Source organism: Vanacampus margaritifer, chromosome 9 (assembly GCF_051991255.1).
Source record: "Vanacampus margaritifer isolate UIUO_Vmar chromosome 9, RoL_Vmar_1.0, whole genome shotgun sequence".
NCBI lineage: Eukaryota > Metazoa > Chordata > Actinopteri > Syngnathiformes > Syngnathidae > Vanacampus > Vanacampus margaritifer.
This window is the reverse complement of record NC_135440.1, coordinates 9,371,498-9,389,143: the sequence shown is the minus strand read 5'-3', so window position 1 is coordinate 9,389,143 and position 17,646 is coordinate 9,371,498.

The following is a 17,646-nucleotide window of genomic DNA, read 5'->3' as shown; positions in this document are numbered from 1 at the left end:
GCAGCAGCCCAACACAAGGGGAGTCCGATTGGTAGCAAATGCAATGAGGCCAATCTCCCCCTCCATCTCTCTTACACTTAAGCACACAGTCATGACATGCACAGTGATGCATGCACGATTTCACTTTGGGTCCTCTGCGCACACGTCTTCATCACTAGCCTGTGGAGTGACCTTCTCTTTTTTAATGAGGGATGAACGAACGCTCAGTGTCGACTTACAGTGTCATCCCCTAAAGAATGATCATGATGACTTTTGTAGTTGTGATGGATTGCTCAAGCTTCCTGTAACTAACTTGTGGTTCATGTTATCCTGATGATGACATCATCGGGTCAGCACTCTCCTCCCTGAAGAGGAGGGGGAAAAAAATGGACTCTATGAATCTTACTAACCCGGCCGCACACAACTCTGTTATTAACCACTCCGGGTTTTGCTGGACCGGTTCGTCCCATCCCCTCGGAGATTACCGCCTCACATATTAGTCAGCTCAGACCAAAACAATTTCACTTGTGAGAAAATATGCCCCCCTCAAACTCTCTGTTCATATATTCAACGCCAGATTTAATCCCACATATTTGTCACATTTGACACTTGAATATCAAACAGCCAACTCAGCCTCAAGCACATATTGTGTTTACAGGAGGGATCCCTGTTTCTTAACAGCCTTTCACTGTCTGTCCCTCTTAAATAGAACCAGACAACGACAGCAAATTGTTGGAGCTGCTGCACAGTCAGACCCTTTCGCACCCCCAATGACTTTCCATTTGATGTCAGATCCAAACCGCCTAATGTCCTTTAAATGTTTTTTCCAAAAGACAGCAGCAGTAGGCTTTGCTTGAAGAGCAACGCCAAACAGCTGTCGGCAGAATCTTCTTCGTGAGTGAAAATCCGATTGCCCCAGGCGGGGAGAGAATGTTCTAGAGCGAGACCGCAGGGGGGCTTCTTGTAGCGCAGGTGTTGATGTAGCCAGTCTTTCATTAGATGTGGTTGGCCGTAAGACTGTGTGTGAGAAACAAGGAAGAAAAGAAAATGGCAGTGGAGAGTAGCTCTGAAAGAGGTAAAATGTGATTAAAGCTGACAGTATTGGAGGAATTGATATTTGTTAATCCAATGGTGACCATATTCGTTTTTGTGGTGACCTTGTGTGGTATGTATAACAAATGCAGGGTCACTTTGACATTCTTCACCTTTAGTTTATTTAACACAAGTGTTTGGAAATAACCTAAAATAGAAATAATGTCAAATCTAGTACGGCAATGAAGCACAAATTCTTGATTTTTTTAAAGTATTTTTTTTGTTGGTAAGCAAATTTATTATTTTTCTGACAACTTTTTACTTTTACTCCCTAAATCCGAACTACAGTACTCCTTTGTTAAAGCAAGGTTTGTTTCTTTTTTCAAACTGACAACTGGCCAGTTTGTACTTCCATCTCTCCTATTACACTTTTGGAAAACTTCCAACTTGTATACCCACAATAACCTCTCTCACACACACACATCGTATCATCGTGGGGCCATCTCATTGACATAATGCATTTCCTAATCCCTTCCCCTAACCCCAATCATGAAAAATGATTGCCTACCCCCAATCCTTACTTTAACCTCAACCATAACCAAATTCAAACCTAAACTCTAAAACCAAGTCTTGACCCTCAAAAAAAGGTCTTGAGTTGTGAGGATCGGCCAAAATGTCTTCGCTTCACAAAAATATCCTCAATCTGTTGGTTAAAGATGTATTTTGGTCCTCACAATGTAGGTTGTTTTTATTCAATGTTTTTTTGCTGTTTGGACCTGTCCAAAAGATGGATGGACTATACTAAATGATCAATTGATTAATTTTGAATTCATATGTGTAAAACAGTCCAACTCTATTTATCACAGGTGATGCATTCCAGACCCAAACACAATAAGTAAAAAAATAAAATAAAAAGTTTGATTCCACCCTTTCCCAAACACGTGTAAACTAAGACAAGAAAACTAACGCAAAACATTTTTTTATTTAAAAGAAAGAAAGAGAGAATGTGTCATTGGCATAAATTAATTGCAAGACATTGCAAAACTGCAAGACAGAAGTCAGCAGAGAAGCAAATATTTTGAAATTGTTTCGGAACATCCCACCTCAGGGGTCAGGGTTCAAGACATTCAAAAGCCATTCAAAAGGCATGGAAAGGTTTCTCCTGCCTTTCCACAGCCCGTTGGTGTTGTGATTGAGTGAGTTTAAATAGCTGCTTCAAATCTGTAGAAGTCATCTTTTTTTGGGGGGGGACGCAATGTTGCTTTTGGACGTTGAGATATTTTGTCAGAGGAAATCGGAAGTGTGCGTAGGCCGTCTTGTAATCCTTTGAAAACACATTTCACGGGCGAGCTTCCAAGGATGCAATTCAACTAATTACCAGCAGATGTAGCTGTTGCACCACATGATTTTTACTTTTGACCATTTCTAGCTACTTGCCTGCAATTCTCAATTAGCAATAAATGATCTCACTCTTTGCATTGTTCTGGCATCATTTGGCGTCGGTGAGTCACATATGGAAATGATATTGACACTAGTTAGATAAACATACAATTAAAACCATGAACATACATAGATGGGCATTTGTCGTCTATTTGGTCTTAAACAGTCAGTATAATACTGTAGCAAAAAAAATAAAAAAATAAAATAAAGGATGTACCAAGAAAAGCATTGGGGGAAATTTCAAAGTCGATAACACTGTTAAGGTTTTTTTTCATCCTTATTATGAAAGTAATGTAATTAGTTTTTGTTTTTTAATGTAAGAAATAGAGCAATGCACCAAACAATGATAAAATGCTCATATAAATTGACAGTTAATTTGTCATCTTGCTTAATGTCAAGCAGTTTGATGAGGAAAACCAACATTCATTGCTTTTTTTTGTTTAAGATTTTAAAGGGTGGGGTGTTCATTTCTTTTGGTTTAGTATAATGTACCAAATATAAGTTTCTAATTAGACACACTGAAAGCTGAGTCTTTGGATAGATAGTCTTTTTTTATTAATAATTTCTTTCTTTTAAGAAATGTGGGCCCCATTTTACCCCATTTCACAGTCTTGTCCCCTTCACCGAAGAGCACAGTTTCCAACTCGATTATAGCTGTGATGCAATACATGAAGTTCAATATGGCTGAATGTGAATAGAAGAAAAACATTTTTGTAAATGAGTAGAAAAGTGCAGTAGAACAAAATACTGGCCACAGCCTCCACTATTGCCACTCTCATCTGTCCATACATTCTTTGGACAGTAATCTTTCTTATGATTTTGCCTGGATTTGAAGTGAAGTGAGCAAGGACCTTTCGACCCTACAGTCGTGGAAAACCAGCGTTCTAAAAAGATGGTGCAGACACTGGGACCACAATAAGCAATACAATCTCAAACACACATGTCAAAACTCGCTGTCCCAAAGCTGTACACAGTGAAGTGATCACTAATGAACCAATTTAAATTTATACATAGACACGACCAGTTTTTGATCTTACTGATCATCTCATTAACATCCATGTAATACAATATTACATTTGCTTGGAGCTAAATTCACATCATTAAAGCTCATTATTCAATTTGGGTAGAGTGCAACACTTAGCCAGCCACAGGCCAATTTTCAATAACAACATAATTCAACCTCCAATTGCCAATTAAAACAGTACTTCAATTAACACCTTCTGCTGTGCTTCTGTTGGTCTTCTTAAACACACATATCCATATTCATATATTCATATTGAAAAAGCAATTCAATACACATATAGTATAGTATGCTGGGTTTTGGTTATATTTTTCAACTAGTTGAATAAATGGAATAAATCAACCACAATGTTAGCTAGTCCAGTATAAAAACTACATCTACATTAAATTCAAATATTATTTAGGACTGTCGCCCCAGATGCCTTGATTGTCTAACCACAGCGCCCTGATGCATTATTCATAAGGAGCATCACAGAAAACTCATTCTATTCCTTTGTCACTTAAGGCAGGTACATCTGCTCGGCATACGGTATTTAAATTACAGTCTGCCTTTGTTAGGGTTCCTCCTGGATGGAATGATAGAGCCTTTTGGTTATGGGGTGCGTTATGTACGGGGAGAATTTCTGCCACTCTCATAAGCTTTCTGGGATGTGTTATACTCTAGACCAGGGCGGGCACAAGGTAGCCCCCAACTGCCCATGTATATTTAAAGTATATTTAAAATAATGCGGATTTGCATCCCTGCATGTGTGGATGTAAGTCTTTCTGTTGTACTGCTCGTTTTTCTTTGGAATGTGTATTTTTAATACAGCTGTATGTTGATTTGTGCTAAGCATCATTAGCAGCATAGTGCCTCTGCTCCTGTGTGAGTCATTGTCAGAGGAGCCTGTGCTAAATGGCCATGGAAATAAATTATGTCAACGTTTCTGACGGCGCAATTTAGTGGCCTGCAGAACAAACAGCTTTTGAAGAAAGCTGATCTACAGCCCCTGGCAACTCCTTACCCACCAAGAGACAACACAATACAGCAATCACTAGAGATTTACCTCAATGTCTAGAGCTCGGGAACATGACTCGGGCGAATCAAAGAGGGGTATAGTGTTGAGAGAGAAATACAGAGGGCTGAGACAGATTGGTGTCAAAGAGACAGGACTGGGGCATCCACATGCTGCTGAGACTTTGCCATTGGCTTCAAATTGAATATACAAAGCCAATTCCCCAAAAGTTGGGACACTATACAAATTGTGAATAAAAGCTAAATGCAATTATGAGGAAGTGCCAATTTTTTAAAATATTTTATTTAGAATAGAACATAGATAACAGGTCAAAACTATGTTGATTTGAATTCCATGGTGTCAACAAATGTCAAAAAAGTTGGGACAAGGCCATTTTCAACACTGTGAGGCAGCCCCTCTTTTTCTTACAACAGTCTGCAAACCAGAGTTCACCTTTCATAAGCATTGCATAATGTATAGTGACTTTAGTGAGTAGCCTACAATAGTGTAAGGAATCAGGTGTCCTCCTGTATTTTATTATTCATTAACCGGTTAGTTTTCAATAAAATATGTGTGCAAGAGAGGCACAATTGCTGAGATGTGTGTACTGTTTATTTAAGTCTTGTCAATTCTTTATCATCTTTGCATCCCACAGCTCATCGGCAAGTTCTGGAGCGTGAGAACGAACCTGATCATTTGAATCAGGTGTATTGGAGGAGGGAAACATCTAAAATATGTAGGGTAGTAGCCCTTAAGTATTAGAGTTTGGCACCTGCGGCTCTGGAGCCACATGTGTGTGTGTCTCTCTCTCTTTCTCTCTCTCTCTCTCTCTCTCTCTCTCTCTCTCTCTCTCTCTCTCTCTCTCTCTCTCTCTCTCTCTCTCTCTCTCTCTCTCTCTCTCTCTCTCAGAGAAGAGCATCCTACGAGAGAGTGAATAATAATTAACAATAAAATTTTATTTTTAACATTAACAAAATATTATTTCAATAAGTTAATGAGTCAATAAAAAATTAATAAAGATTGAAAAAAATGTCAGAATCCATTTTTTAAGTTGTCAGAAAGAGAGAGTTAAAAAAAAGTAAATTTAAAATGTCCAAAAAGGAAGAGAAAAAAACATGAAATGTCCATGAAATTGCCCCAAAATATCTGAGAATTTAATTTTAAAAAAGGCAAAAAAACATTCCAAAAGTTACCATAAAATGTCCAAAACCAAAAGAAGAATTCATGAAAATTATCATTAAAATGTCCGCAAAATGTCAGAAAATTGATAGCAAAAAATGCTGAAAAAAATAGCCATAGAATGTTTAAAAAAATGGCAGAAAAGTCTAAAAATATATGAAAAATGAAGCATGGAAAATTATATTTTTCTGTTATGGTGCAGCTCTAATTATCTTTTGGGCCCTCAGTACATTAGACTAACACTAACACATTGTTTCCCTTATTGCAATGTTCAAGTGTTTTGCAGCTCCAAACAGATTTTTGGTTATTTGTTTGGCCTCAAATTGCTCAAGGAAAGGTTGCAGAGCCCTGGTTTAAAACATAGTGAGTCACAGTGGCAATAGAGACAATACTGTGACGGCGTAATGAAGTCCTGAGTAGGTTAATCCAAAAATGTCCATGTGGCTTACAAGTGGCTACATGAAATTTTCAGAGGTCATTTGTCTTAAAAATAGTATCAAATCACCAACAAATTATGTGTGATTAGAGGACAAAATAAGCTTTGTGTTGAGAGAATTTAACATTTTTGACCCGAACAACAGAAGTGTATTTAGATTTAACGTGTTATGAGTTATATTGCTATTGCTATATTGCTATAATGGAAAATCAAGTTTGAAATAAATGCGAACAATAAAGTGGCTGTTCAAAGTCAAAGGTGTCCTCTCCACAGTGGCAGCAGTGAGAAGACTTGCTTGCTAAGGGTTCTTACCTCAGATCTGTTCATTATCTTTGGTCGGCTGTCAAGTACGCTCTCTTACTCTTGAAGGCCTTGTTGAACCTCTTGCACATCTCACAGATAATTACCAGCACTATCATCTCATCTCCATGAGCGAAGCCATGGAGGAAAAACAAGCTTCGAGGGGAAATTGGCAGAGAAGCACCTGCGGGAATCAATTTGTGAAAAAGAGTGTTGGCAATAAGAAGCAGAATAGGGCTGAGCCGTGCAGAAGGACTTGCAAGAAATGAGCTCAAATTGACAAAGAAAATGTCAGCAACACAAGACGGCTTGCATGCGCGGCATGTGACAAAAGGGCCATTTTATTTGTGATTTCAAGACACTGTGGCGTGTTTCCAATTGACACTAGAGGCAAAAGGGGAAATTAATATAATGCATTGTCATTACTGTTATGATAATATATCTTTCCTTCCTTCTTTATATAAGGAAAAATAAAAGTGAGTTCACTAATGGGAGTTTTACGAGCAGCCATGCTCAACCTGCTACTGTGGGGACACAGTTTCAAGACTTTACCCATGAGACACACGGGTGTCCTTGAGCAATTTACACCCTCCTGACATGCTCCCGAGGCGCTCACAATAGCAGCCCCCTGCTCCAATATGTGCAAATACTCTGATGGGCCAAATGCAGATTAATTCAAATCTCATGTTTATGTGTGATAATGATGTTTTTCTTTTTCTTTCTTTTTGGTCTCTTGAGGTCTCCCTGATTTGCTGGAATTTAGATGTTTCTGGGGTTGGTGAAGGACTTTGGTTGGTGGCCCGGTGGGTGGTGGGTGGTGTCTGGTCGGTGCTGGATTTCACTTTCCTTTCTTTTCTTTGGTCCTTCCTCGGGTCTCCTGACGGCCTTACGACTCTGGCTGGAAGTGTTCGGCTTAGGTGAGCGGTATGGGATTTTTTAATAGGTTTTAGGTGAATTAATGAATACACACGCACGCACACATACACACGCACATGCACATACACATACTCACCCATATACAAAATAAAAAATTAAAAAAAATTAAAAAAGAGAAAGCAATGATGATGACATGTCAAATCAGTAAAATTACCGAATGAACAATACTGAGCTCTCCAGAAAAAAAAGAAGAAGAAAAAGATAATGATGTTTTTTACGTGGAATGAAATACTCTTTTGGCACGAACATCCACAGTGATGGAAAGACTTCAACTCTACAAATCTAACTGGTATATAAAATCTTCAATCCATCTACATTTCTAAGCCAATTTTACATCAGCTGCCCTCACTTTTTTTCACACACTCTTGCACTACTTCAACTAATAGAAGCAAGCAACCAGCTGCCGGGAACATCTGCCCCTGAGCGAGGCGGCGCATGAGATTCACGAAACGCTGGAACGAAAGCTGGGTTTGGCCCAATAAAATGTAAGTAAATGTCTACTATACAGCACTTGGAGAAAAAAGAGGCCTAACGAAGATGGAGATGTAAACTCCAAACAGGAAGGTCACAGCCAAACCTGAGAGCTGTGAGGCGGATTTGCTAACAATGTGTTCGGTGTCATATAGTTAAAGAGAGATATGAATAAGATACAGATAAATACAAACAAATCAAAACAGGCTTTGCTGAAATGGCTGTTTTTAACTGACCATTTTGGCATGTTTATGTAAGCACCATAGATGGGCTCAATAGCTTGTCTTGGCTTGTCATCCATTATTGATGTTTAGGAGTTGCTGTAGCAGATGCGTTGGAGGTCTTATCTCATTCACTGCCTGCCATTTGAGAGCATTTAGATTTTTTCAAGACCCACAAGATATTGTGTTAAATTATATATGCATCAAATTTAACATATAAAAGAATAGACTCTTTCATTTATTTTATAATAAGCAGTAGAACAAAAGGAAGTAGCCGTTTCTCCCAGTGGACTCACAGGGCTGCTAACCAGGCGCTCAGCGTAAAAATTGGCAGATCATTGTCTTACCAGGCAAGTCTTCTTTTCCGTTTGGGGGAATTTGGAAGAATGCGTTGTGCCTCACTGGGCCTTCCAGCAAACCCAGGGCGTTTTTTTGTTTTTTTTTACACAACCACTGTGCACCTGACAATTTGGTGATACAAAAGTAAAGAATTTAGACCAGCTAAACGCAGATCTAAGTTGCGGCACAGGTGGTGAAACACAATTATTTTTGATGGATTTGATTGAGGCACAGACAGAAATATTCTGAGGTCCGCTGACATGTGTGGTGGAGGTCATTCTAGCATGGGACAAGCCCTCTGAAATAAATTCATTGAACAAATTATTATTATTACCATTATGCCATCAGCCATGAAGAAAAAAGTAACTAGAATGAGAATTTAATTACACTCATTCGTCCTACTGCAAGTTTTTTTTTTTTTTTCATTTATACCAGCCATCTAAAAGGTATATAGCCCAAAGGATTTGTTTTGGCCTGTCCGGGATGTTTCAAGCTACTATCATTGGCATATGCAAATTTTGCTGTGCAAACCCCCGCTTCTGATTTTTAGGTTGTTTCCGCGGATGTGTTTGGAGCTTGATTCTTGTTTCTGGTCTGCATATGCAAATTCGGCTGTGCTTCTGATTGGTAGACTGGTTTCACGCTTGTTCCTGCTTAGTTGGCTGCTGTCCTTGATATCCTCAAGCGTCAGTTTTGACTGTTGTGTTTACAAACAGCAACAGAAAAGCATCACACCATGAAAGGCTGAGAGTTTAACAAAAGGATCCATAGGAATGTGATTTTTATTATTTTGATGTAGTCTGATGCATTGAAAGCCTAATTTTCTGTCTGTCTCGTTTATGTTGATCATGGCTCACTTACTAGCTTCCGTTGCATAATCGGATTAAAATGAACTTCCTTTCCCTTATATAAGAAAAGAGTTTGTTTATTTTTTTTTAAGTTTATAAATCTGGGGAGTGGAAGCTGTTTTCTTGGGAACCATGAGCATCGCAGTGGTATCTCATCTTACATGTTGGCAAGGCACGCAATTGCTTTGATGGCCTTTTATTCAAAAGAATTTCTGGTTTTGATGGAATGGAATTGTCTCTAAAATTAATATCCTCAAGGGACTGCCACAGATAAATGCTGCTACTGCCTCTGTATAATCACAGATAAAAATAGGGCAATTGATGTGACATTCTAAATCTCCTGTGGCTGCCACAATTTGTTATTTCTGAGCTCCTTTATAATACTCAGCAAGTTGGTCTCCCGCACAGCTTGTTTTCTCTGTACTGAACTTTATTTTATTTTTTACCTATAGTTGTCCTGTTAAAAACACTTACCGGTTTGTCAATTTTGGTATTTTTTATTTATTTATTTATTTTACAATTTTATGCTTATGGCGTGAAACTGAATGCAGACATCCCCAAAAAACGTAAAAAATAAATAAATTAATTTTTCATTAAAAAAAAAATTTTTTAATGGACATAAGTTTTTCACAGGACAGTGATATATTCCAAGTTAGGCCATTATACAGAAGGGTGGAGCTGCCAATCTGAAGTAAAAAATTTTGACTGGAAAATACGTTGATTTGCAAATACATTTAAACATATTTACAAGTACATTCAAATGTACTTGTAGGGTAAATGCTAAAAACTTTTCACATGTTGGCAAGGGTTATTGACTTGCGTGTGCGCATACCCCATGGCATTAAGGAGAAAAAAATAAATATGTTGCAAACGTACGTCATTTGGGCAAGAGGTGGGGCAAGTGACAGGGAGTTGCCTGACTCAATCACATGGCATACAACTAAGAAAAAACAGGACATAGAGTTACAATAAATTGTTTAAAAAAAAATACTATATACTGTATATTTAGGCGCACATATTTTTGCCATGTCAGAGTGGGATAAAATAGAATGACTCTGCTATTTATTTATTTATTTATTTGCTTTTATGCTACTGTTACAGACAGACTCAAGAAGGGAGAGGCAAGGCAAGCAATCATGTTGGTGGAGTTCTGCCAGAGTCAGATAAGACCTCCATGTATTATCCTACAGCTTTCAACTCTGCACCGAGCCTTTCTGACAAAAGGCACACAGCAAACAGTTAATCAGTGACCTAGGAAGAAACTCTACAGCATCCCAAGCCAAACACATTTCAACTCAAATCCTCTTGTTGTGAGCCAATAGTGCTGTACAGTCTTGCAGTCTTTAGTTAACATAACGTATTGTAGGTCAGCCAGAAGGGACCGTTGGGCAGAGGAGAGCAAAGCCAGGATTTAATAGCATATTGACATTTCAGGCTTGATTAAACTCAGTCTTGTTTTTACTTCCATTCATAATTGTTTGTAAACCAGAGATGGTTAAGTGACTCCTTTATGGGGGTTGTTTGCGATTAAATGCATTTATTTTATCATACTGAATGAAACACCACATATCTACCAGTAGCGACCTATCTTTTATCTGAGAACAATGAGTCACTCTTTTTTTTTTCCAGTTTGTTTCCCCAATAGTCCATGAGTATAATCCATACTTTCATTTCTTGCCAATATCTATTTTTAAGAAATTACAAAATAAATCAGACACATCAATTAAATATTCTGCCCATTAGACACTGCGAAATAGATGTATTTTTCATGAGAATGAAAGAATATTAGTGGGTGCTCATAGAATGATGCAGTGCAGTTCTTCACCTTTACGATGTAGAGGCACAATAATAAACATATTAGAATTTGAGTTTTTATAGACATTTAAAAAAAATTATTTCTGACATTAAAACAGAACATTATTATCTTTATGAAGGCAGAATATTTGATACGGCTCTTGTAAAAAAAAAAAAATAAATTAAATTAAAAAAACATCATTATACTGTGCAAGTAGTCATAGCCACTGCTAAATCTACACTAGCAATTTTTGTGCCATATAGTTTAAGGTACTTTATCATAGTCAGTTACGTTTTATAGTCCTAGAAATAGTATAGTATTAACATTTTTAACATCTTTTTACTGGTTTTCTGGCATGAAATAAAGCTTTCTTTGGTGATTGTTGGTGGTCGTTCTAAACTTTTGAAAGCATTTTACCTGTGTGTGTGTGGTGGGGACTTAAATCCATGCTCATGTAGAGATAGCCAGTCTCTGCACATCAAGTTTGTCGCTCCCCATGCTCACAAAAAAAAGCAATTATCTTCCAAGAAAAGCCCATAAGTAGGCGCCATCATTTGTGCATAAAAATTGTCTTTCCATGCTTATACTCCGTGCTCCCCAAGCATGCATGGAAAGAGGTCTTTCTACCTGGCTATATAATTCTTCTCAATTTAACGGCTGGGTTGCTGCAGGCATCGAGTCCTGGAGAGATCCTATTGTCTTGATTAAAAACAATCAAGATGCTGTTGTCTCTCACTCCCATGGTTTCCTTTTGGCATGAGGAGAAATGGTGAGAGGTGAAATGTGGCTGGTTATATTACGGGATTCAAAAACTAAAACCTTGGATTGAACATCCCTACACAAAGCTAAAAAAAAAAAAAAAAGAGAGAGAGAGAGAAATCTTGTGTGTAGAGTAGTGATTGCTTGAGCATGTTTTTTTTTTTTTTTTTTTTTTAAAGATTGTAGATTGTAGAAAAGTTATAAATGACAAGATACCTTGACTTCAATTGGGGCTCATTCTGAAAATGGTTGGCTGGAAAACAGCTTCGATTGCAAGCCACCTATCAATCTCCGAAAGGCTTTTCTGTGAAAATGTGAGCTGTCCATTAAAGTTAGTATAGGCAGATATCTCCCTCTTGCTAGATTGCATGTCGATAGACATAGCGCAACAGTGACAGACTGTGCCATTTTGAAGTCAATAATTCTTGTCTACAACAGCCTGGAAGCTCTGTAGACAACTGTGCTACGGTTCTTCCTTAATGAGCCTCTGTGTGCTGGGGGTGGGTGGACTTTGACTGTTGTTTATTTCAAGTTCTAGTAGTGTTTTATCAGAGGAGTCAGGCATACAAACAAGTAATGGACATTTGGAATTTTCTTCACGTTCCGAACCTTGTCGTGCTCCATTATCCACCCTTTACATTGGATCAGAAATCGCCGATTTCACTAATAACTACTGAAACAGAATATCATTTGACATTTCAAGGTAATTGTGCACATAACGATTTTGGTCATGTCAAGCGGGGATGTGGGGCAGGTTTGCGCAAAAAAAAAAAAGTTTAGTTACAGTTTAATTACAAAAATAAAAAGGCAAACAAGGTACTTGGAATAATCAAAACTGCTTAACTCGCTAAAGCCCAAAATAACAGGGTTGAAAGTAACTAACCAAACACTAGAACCCGAAGAGCACACAAACACACAGGAAATATGACCAACAAAGACTGAACAAAAGCAAGGAATTAAATACAAGCAAACTGACGAGACAACGAGAGACACCTGGACAAGACACAGGTGGCTGAGCGTGCTGATTGGATGACACCAAGGAACCGGGTTGACAAGCGCAAGAGACATTAATGAAACCTGACACAAGCATAACATGACAACTAAAATCCACAACAAAACCAAATCAGCAAAACACAGACAATGACACAACAGAGCACCAGATTGTTGCTTTGTCCTCTTTTTTTTTCTCTCTCTCTCGACCAACCGACTTTCCTGGATGAACTTTAAAACTTACAGTTTGTGCCCACTTGACCAGGTGATTTTGTTTTTATTTGATTCTGAACACACAAAGGATATACATCTTATGTATAGACAAGTAAAAATAATGTTGGTACAAAATGGACAATCAAGACAAAGAAAAAGAGAAAAATAATTTCACTTAAATGTTCAAAAAGGGATGGGAATAAATACAATTTGGTGCAGTACACTAGAGTAGTGCTCCCAATCTTTTTTGTTTTGTTTTTGACCACTTTTACGTAAAGACAAAAGAAATCCTACCCACAATAATTTTTTCCATATCAGCCAAAATCGATGTAGCTTTATCAGGATGGTTATTAACTTCATTTGCTCCCAAAAAAAACTTATAAATACGTTCTATTTTAAATGTTGTAAGTGTCCCAAATGGGTATGTATGCGTTTTTATGTTTTTTTATGCTAGAGCATATAGAAGGCTTTTATGCAGCCTGTCAACTGCACAAAACGGTTGAAGCAATGGTAATTATTACGAAAACGGCCAGCAGGTGGCAGCAAAGGAGACGATATCAACCAGGACCATGTTGAAAACAAGTTGATTTCCCCATAACTTTTTGTGAATAATGATGAAACTTAGCTATATTCTAATGCTAATTGCTGCAAAATGGAAACATATAGAAATATACAATTTTTTTCCTGATGAAAGAAGAGACTCTAATCTTTCTTTTGGTAGGTACCATGTTTTTATAGCAATAGAACACAATACTCTGTGGGCCTTTCAAAATCAGTCAAAATCCAGTAAAACAGCCGGGAGCAAAGGGGATTGCTTCAGTGAAAATGGCTGGGAGTGAATGAGTTAAATGAGTTGTGAAAGTAACATCAGGTTAGATGGCGATCTTTTTTTATATATATATAAATGAAATCTGAGTTATTATGGTTGCCTAGTTCATGGTAATGCAAAACAAGTAAGTTTTTATTCAACAAAATGTGTCTGACATATCGTGCTTGACAACGAATTTAGCGTTAGTGTTTAATGTTAATATTAAGCCTGAGTTTGATTTACTCAGAGTTCTGGCCTCTCTGTTAGGTTTGATTGTGAGAATTGCGCCAGTTTTAAGATTTAATCTCCCAGCCAATCCGCTTTGATACTGGCATGCTCATCAATCGCTAATGCTAAATGCTATCTTGGCTCTTCAAAAGCGCTAAACAAGTGAATGCAGTGGATTCCCCATTATTGCCGGTCAGACCTTTGGGTTGTCTGACCAGTGACTGACGACCACAGTGCACAGGACTACATTTGCCATGATTCTTCCATGCGAAAGCAGGAAGTAGTTGTAGTTCCAGTCACTGCCTGCTACTTAAGTCCGTCCTGATACCGATTAGATGCGGATGCGAATGAGAACGCAAATATGAATTTGGAAGTAAATAGGAAGGAATTTAACTGATAAATTCCCTTTTAATTGGTTTATGACGACTGTGTGATTGGCATACACAACGTGGCAAAAGGACGCATGGACGGGGCAGCGTAATAGCGGGACAAAATATGAAGTTGATGAAATCCGGACTGTCCCGTCCAAAACGGGAAGTCTGGTCACTGTAGGGCTGGTGCTTAAGAGCAGGAATTCTTAGAGCTTGGGGGTGTTTTTGGTGAGGAATTAGCATTTTTAATATGGCTAAATGCTCAAAAGAGTTGAATTTTGTATGATATGGACCCTTTAACAATCATTTTCAACATACACAAATTCTAAGCTAGAAATGACAGGAGCCTAGCTGTAGTATTATGTGTTCTTAGTTTCTTTGTTTTTAGACTTGAACTTTTTGTCAGGAGTGTTTTTTTTTAATATGGCTAAGCAGTACCTAAAGTATGAGCCCCCCTTGCCCCCTTCCCACCTTCACCCATGCACTCTTACCTTCTACCTGCCTCCCTAGGGTTCCTAAGAGTAGTCCGGCTTCCTCCCACATTTCAAAAGCATGTGTGTTGAGTTAATAATTCAAGAGTCTAAATTGTCCAGAGGTGTGAATGTTAATGCGAACAATGGCTCACACTAACGCTCCAGCTCACCTGGGATTCCTAATGAGGACATTCAGTATACAGAATGGATAGATGAACATTTTAGTACTGCTCTTCTGAGACTTATTATTATGAGGAATAAAAATGTTATTCTATTCATCGGACATATTTCTAAAGATTTGAAATTCCTGTATTTGTTTATAACACGTTATTTCCTAGTAAAAGTAGAAAAGAAAGAAAGAAAAGGATACAGCATGGATTCTTTGACAAGGTGCCACAATAACCAATTGCAGCCTAAATAATAACCTTTTTTCTTCTTCAAACAACTGAAGCAACATTTTCCTGACAAGAATTCACTTAATGAAGGCAACATGACCCTGTAAATAGCAAACGACGTTGACATTATTGATATATTTTAATTAAAGTTCACAGAGTGTTTCACTTGACACGTGGCAAAATACAATTGGAATTAACATCTACCGAGCACATTTATGTCATGTCACTGGCATTCACCTTTTTGGCTTGCCATTTGAAGCTCTCAAAGGGGTAATTTCTTCTGCGTGAAAAGTGTGTAAGTGGTTTGCAATCCATTACAAATTTGACAGATGAGAACTGCTTACAGTAATGAACTTTGTTGACATATACATATTGCAGCTCTGGAAATGTAATTTACTATGTTTCTGTTTCTTACATTTTATCATGGCTATGATTACCAGTATCCGGGATAACAGTATTGTAATTATGAACATGGGGCCATAAATATCTGATTCTACCTGAGGAGGTTACCTAAGGCCACAAAAAAGAACACCAGTAAATTATATATTAGATACTGTGACTGACCATCAAAGCAGATCAGTCCAGCTACCAAAGATTGATGAGTCATGATATTTCTCTTTGACCTTTACCAAAACTGGTGGCTCAGAATGTGGCCATCTAGTTTAGCTCATTTTAGAATCTTGCACAAAATGGCAGCATTTTTTTTTTTGTATAACTTTACAGCACTGACTGATGACATTAGGAGCTGTAGGCTAATTGGATTTTAGTGTTTGGTGTGTGCTACAAAAGGAGCAATACTTTGTTGGCAAGTCCAACATTTACGATTTATATTTATTTGTCCTCTGCCATTGTTTTGTCTGAACGAAAGAGTGAGCATCCTTGGAGGAGTGTTTATAAGACCAGCAGTGACAAAATATCATCTAGTCCGCACCCACTCAGACGCTATTCTCTCTGGTGCGTCTTGAGCCCAGTGGCACCACCAGACAGGAACAAATAGATTCATGCTTCCGGATAAAAGAAACCTCATTCTTCTGATTGATAGAATAAAGGCTTGCCCTGGCATTCGAAACAGAGTGGGCTATCTGAGGAAATACCACACATTCATCACTATCTCTGCAAATGTGAGAATCTTAATTAATTGTGACCTTCGGAGCAAATGTGTGTGTGTGTGTGAAAAGGTGTGTTTAATTTAGTAATGAGGTGCTTTCAATGATTTAGTTGTCTCGCATGATTAAAGAGATAACGAGGGAAAACTAAGGCTTTTACGCAAGGAATATTGTTGTGACATTTCACAAAAATGATTCGCAGTCGTTCAGTGAGGATCGGTGAGAGCATCAGGGGAATCTCGCGGCTGGTGGGTTGCCGATGGCTACGGATGGCCAAAACTGCCAAAATTCAAAATAAATAAATGACTAAATAAATAAATAAATGCCTAAAGGTGACAATAAAAACTGATATAAAAAAACATAATTCGATAATGCAAAAAAAAAACGGATATAAAAAAATATAATTCGAAAACGTAATCCAAAAAACTAAATATAAATGAAAAAAAAAAATATATATATATATATATATATATATATATATATATATATATATATATATATATATATATATATATATGTATATAAACACCATTCCATTGCTTTTTTTTTATTATTGTATTGCTGACATTGCCTCATCTCACATGCTTCTCAGTTGAATTTCTGCTGTCCTCTTTTCAACAAAGTTGTCTGGCATTATTTTCTCTAGGGTCACCTAATAGGTCAGGTTGGCGTTCAACCTCATTCACTGCAGGATATTTCCATTTATATTTATTGTTTTTTATTTAATTTTCAAATTAATTTTTTTTATATTCATTTTTATTTTCACATATTCATTTATATTTATTTTTGGGGATTTAATTTTCGAATTCTATTTTTTTATATCCGTTTTTATTTTCACTTTTAGTCATTTATTTATTTATTTATTTATCTAGTCATTTATTTATTAGATGGCACCGTAAAGGTCAAAATCCAAAGCCTTAATCACACATACTAGGGCATATTCTGTATGCAATGACACACCACACCAGGAGTGTTATTTTGAGCCTTCTGCTTGTATGGAGTTGGAACTGACAGGCTGCTCAGACTAGGAATGTCAAGTATAAGACAGTCTATCACCCTTTTGCCTCTGTCACTGGCTTTGCCTATTCCTCCCTTTTTCTATTTGAGGGAAAGTGACGGGGAAGCCATGACTTCAAATGTTCTTGCATTTGAAAATGGGGACAGCAGGACTTCATAGGGATGCAATAATTCATAATAATTTTGTCATTCAATACATCCATATAACAATAATATTTTGCAGTGTTTCCAACCCCTCCATCGAAAAAAATAATAATGATGCACAGCTCTCTTCCACTGTCATATTAGCAGGTAT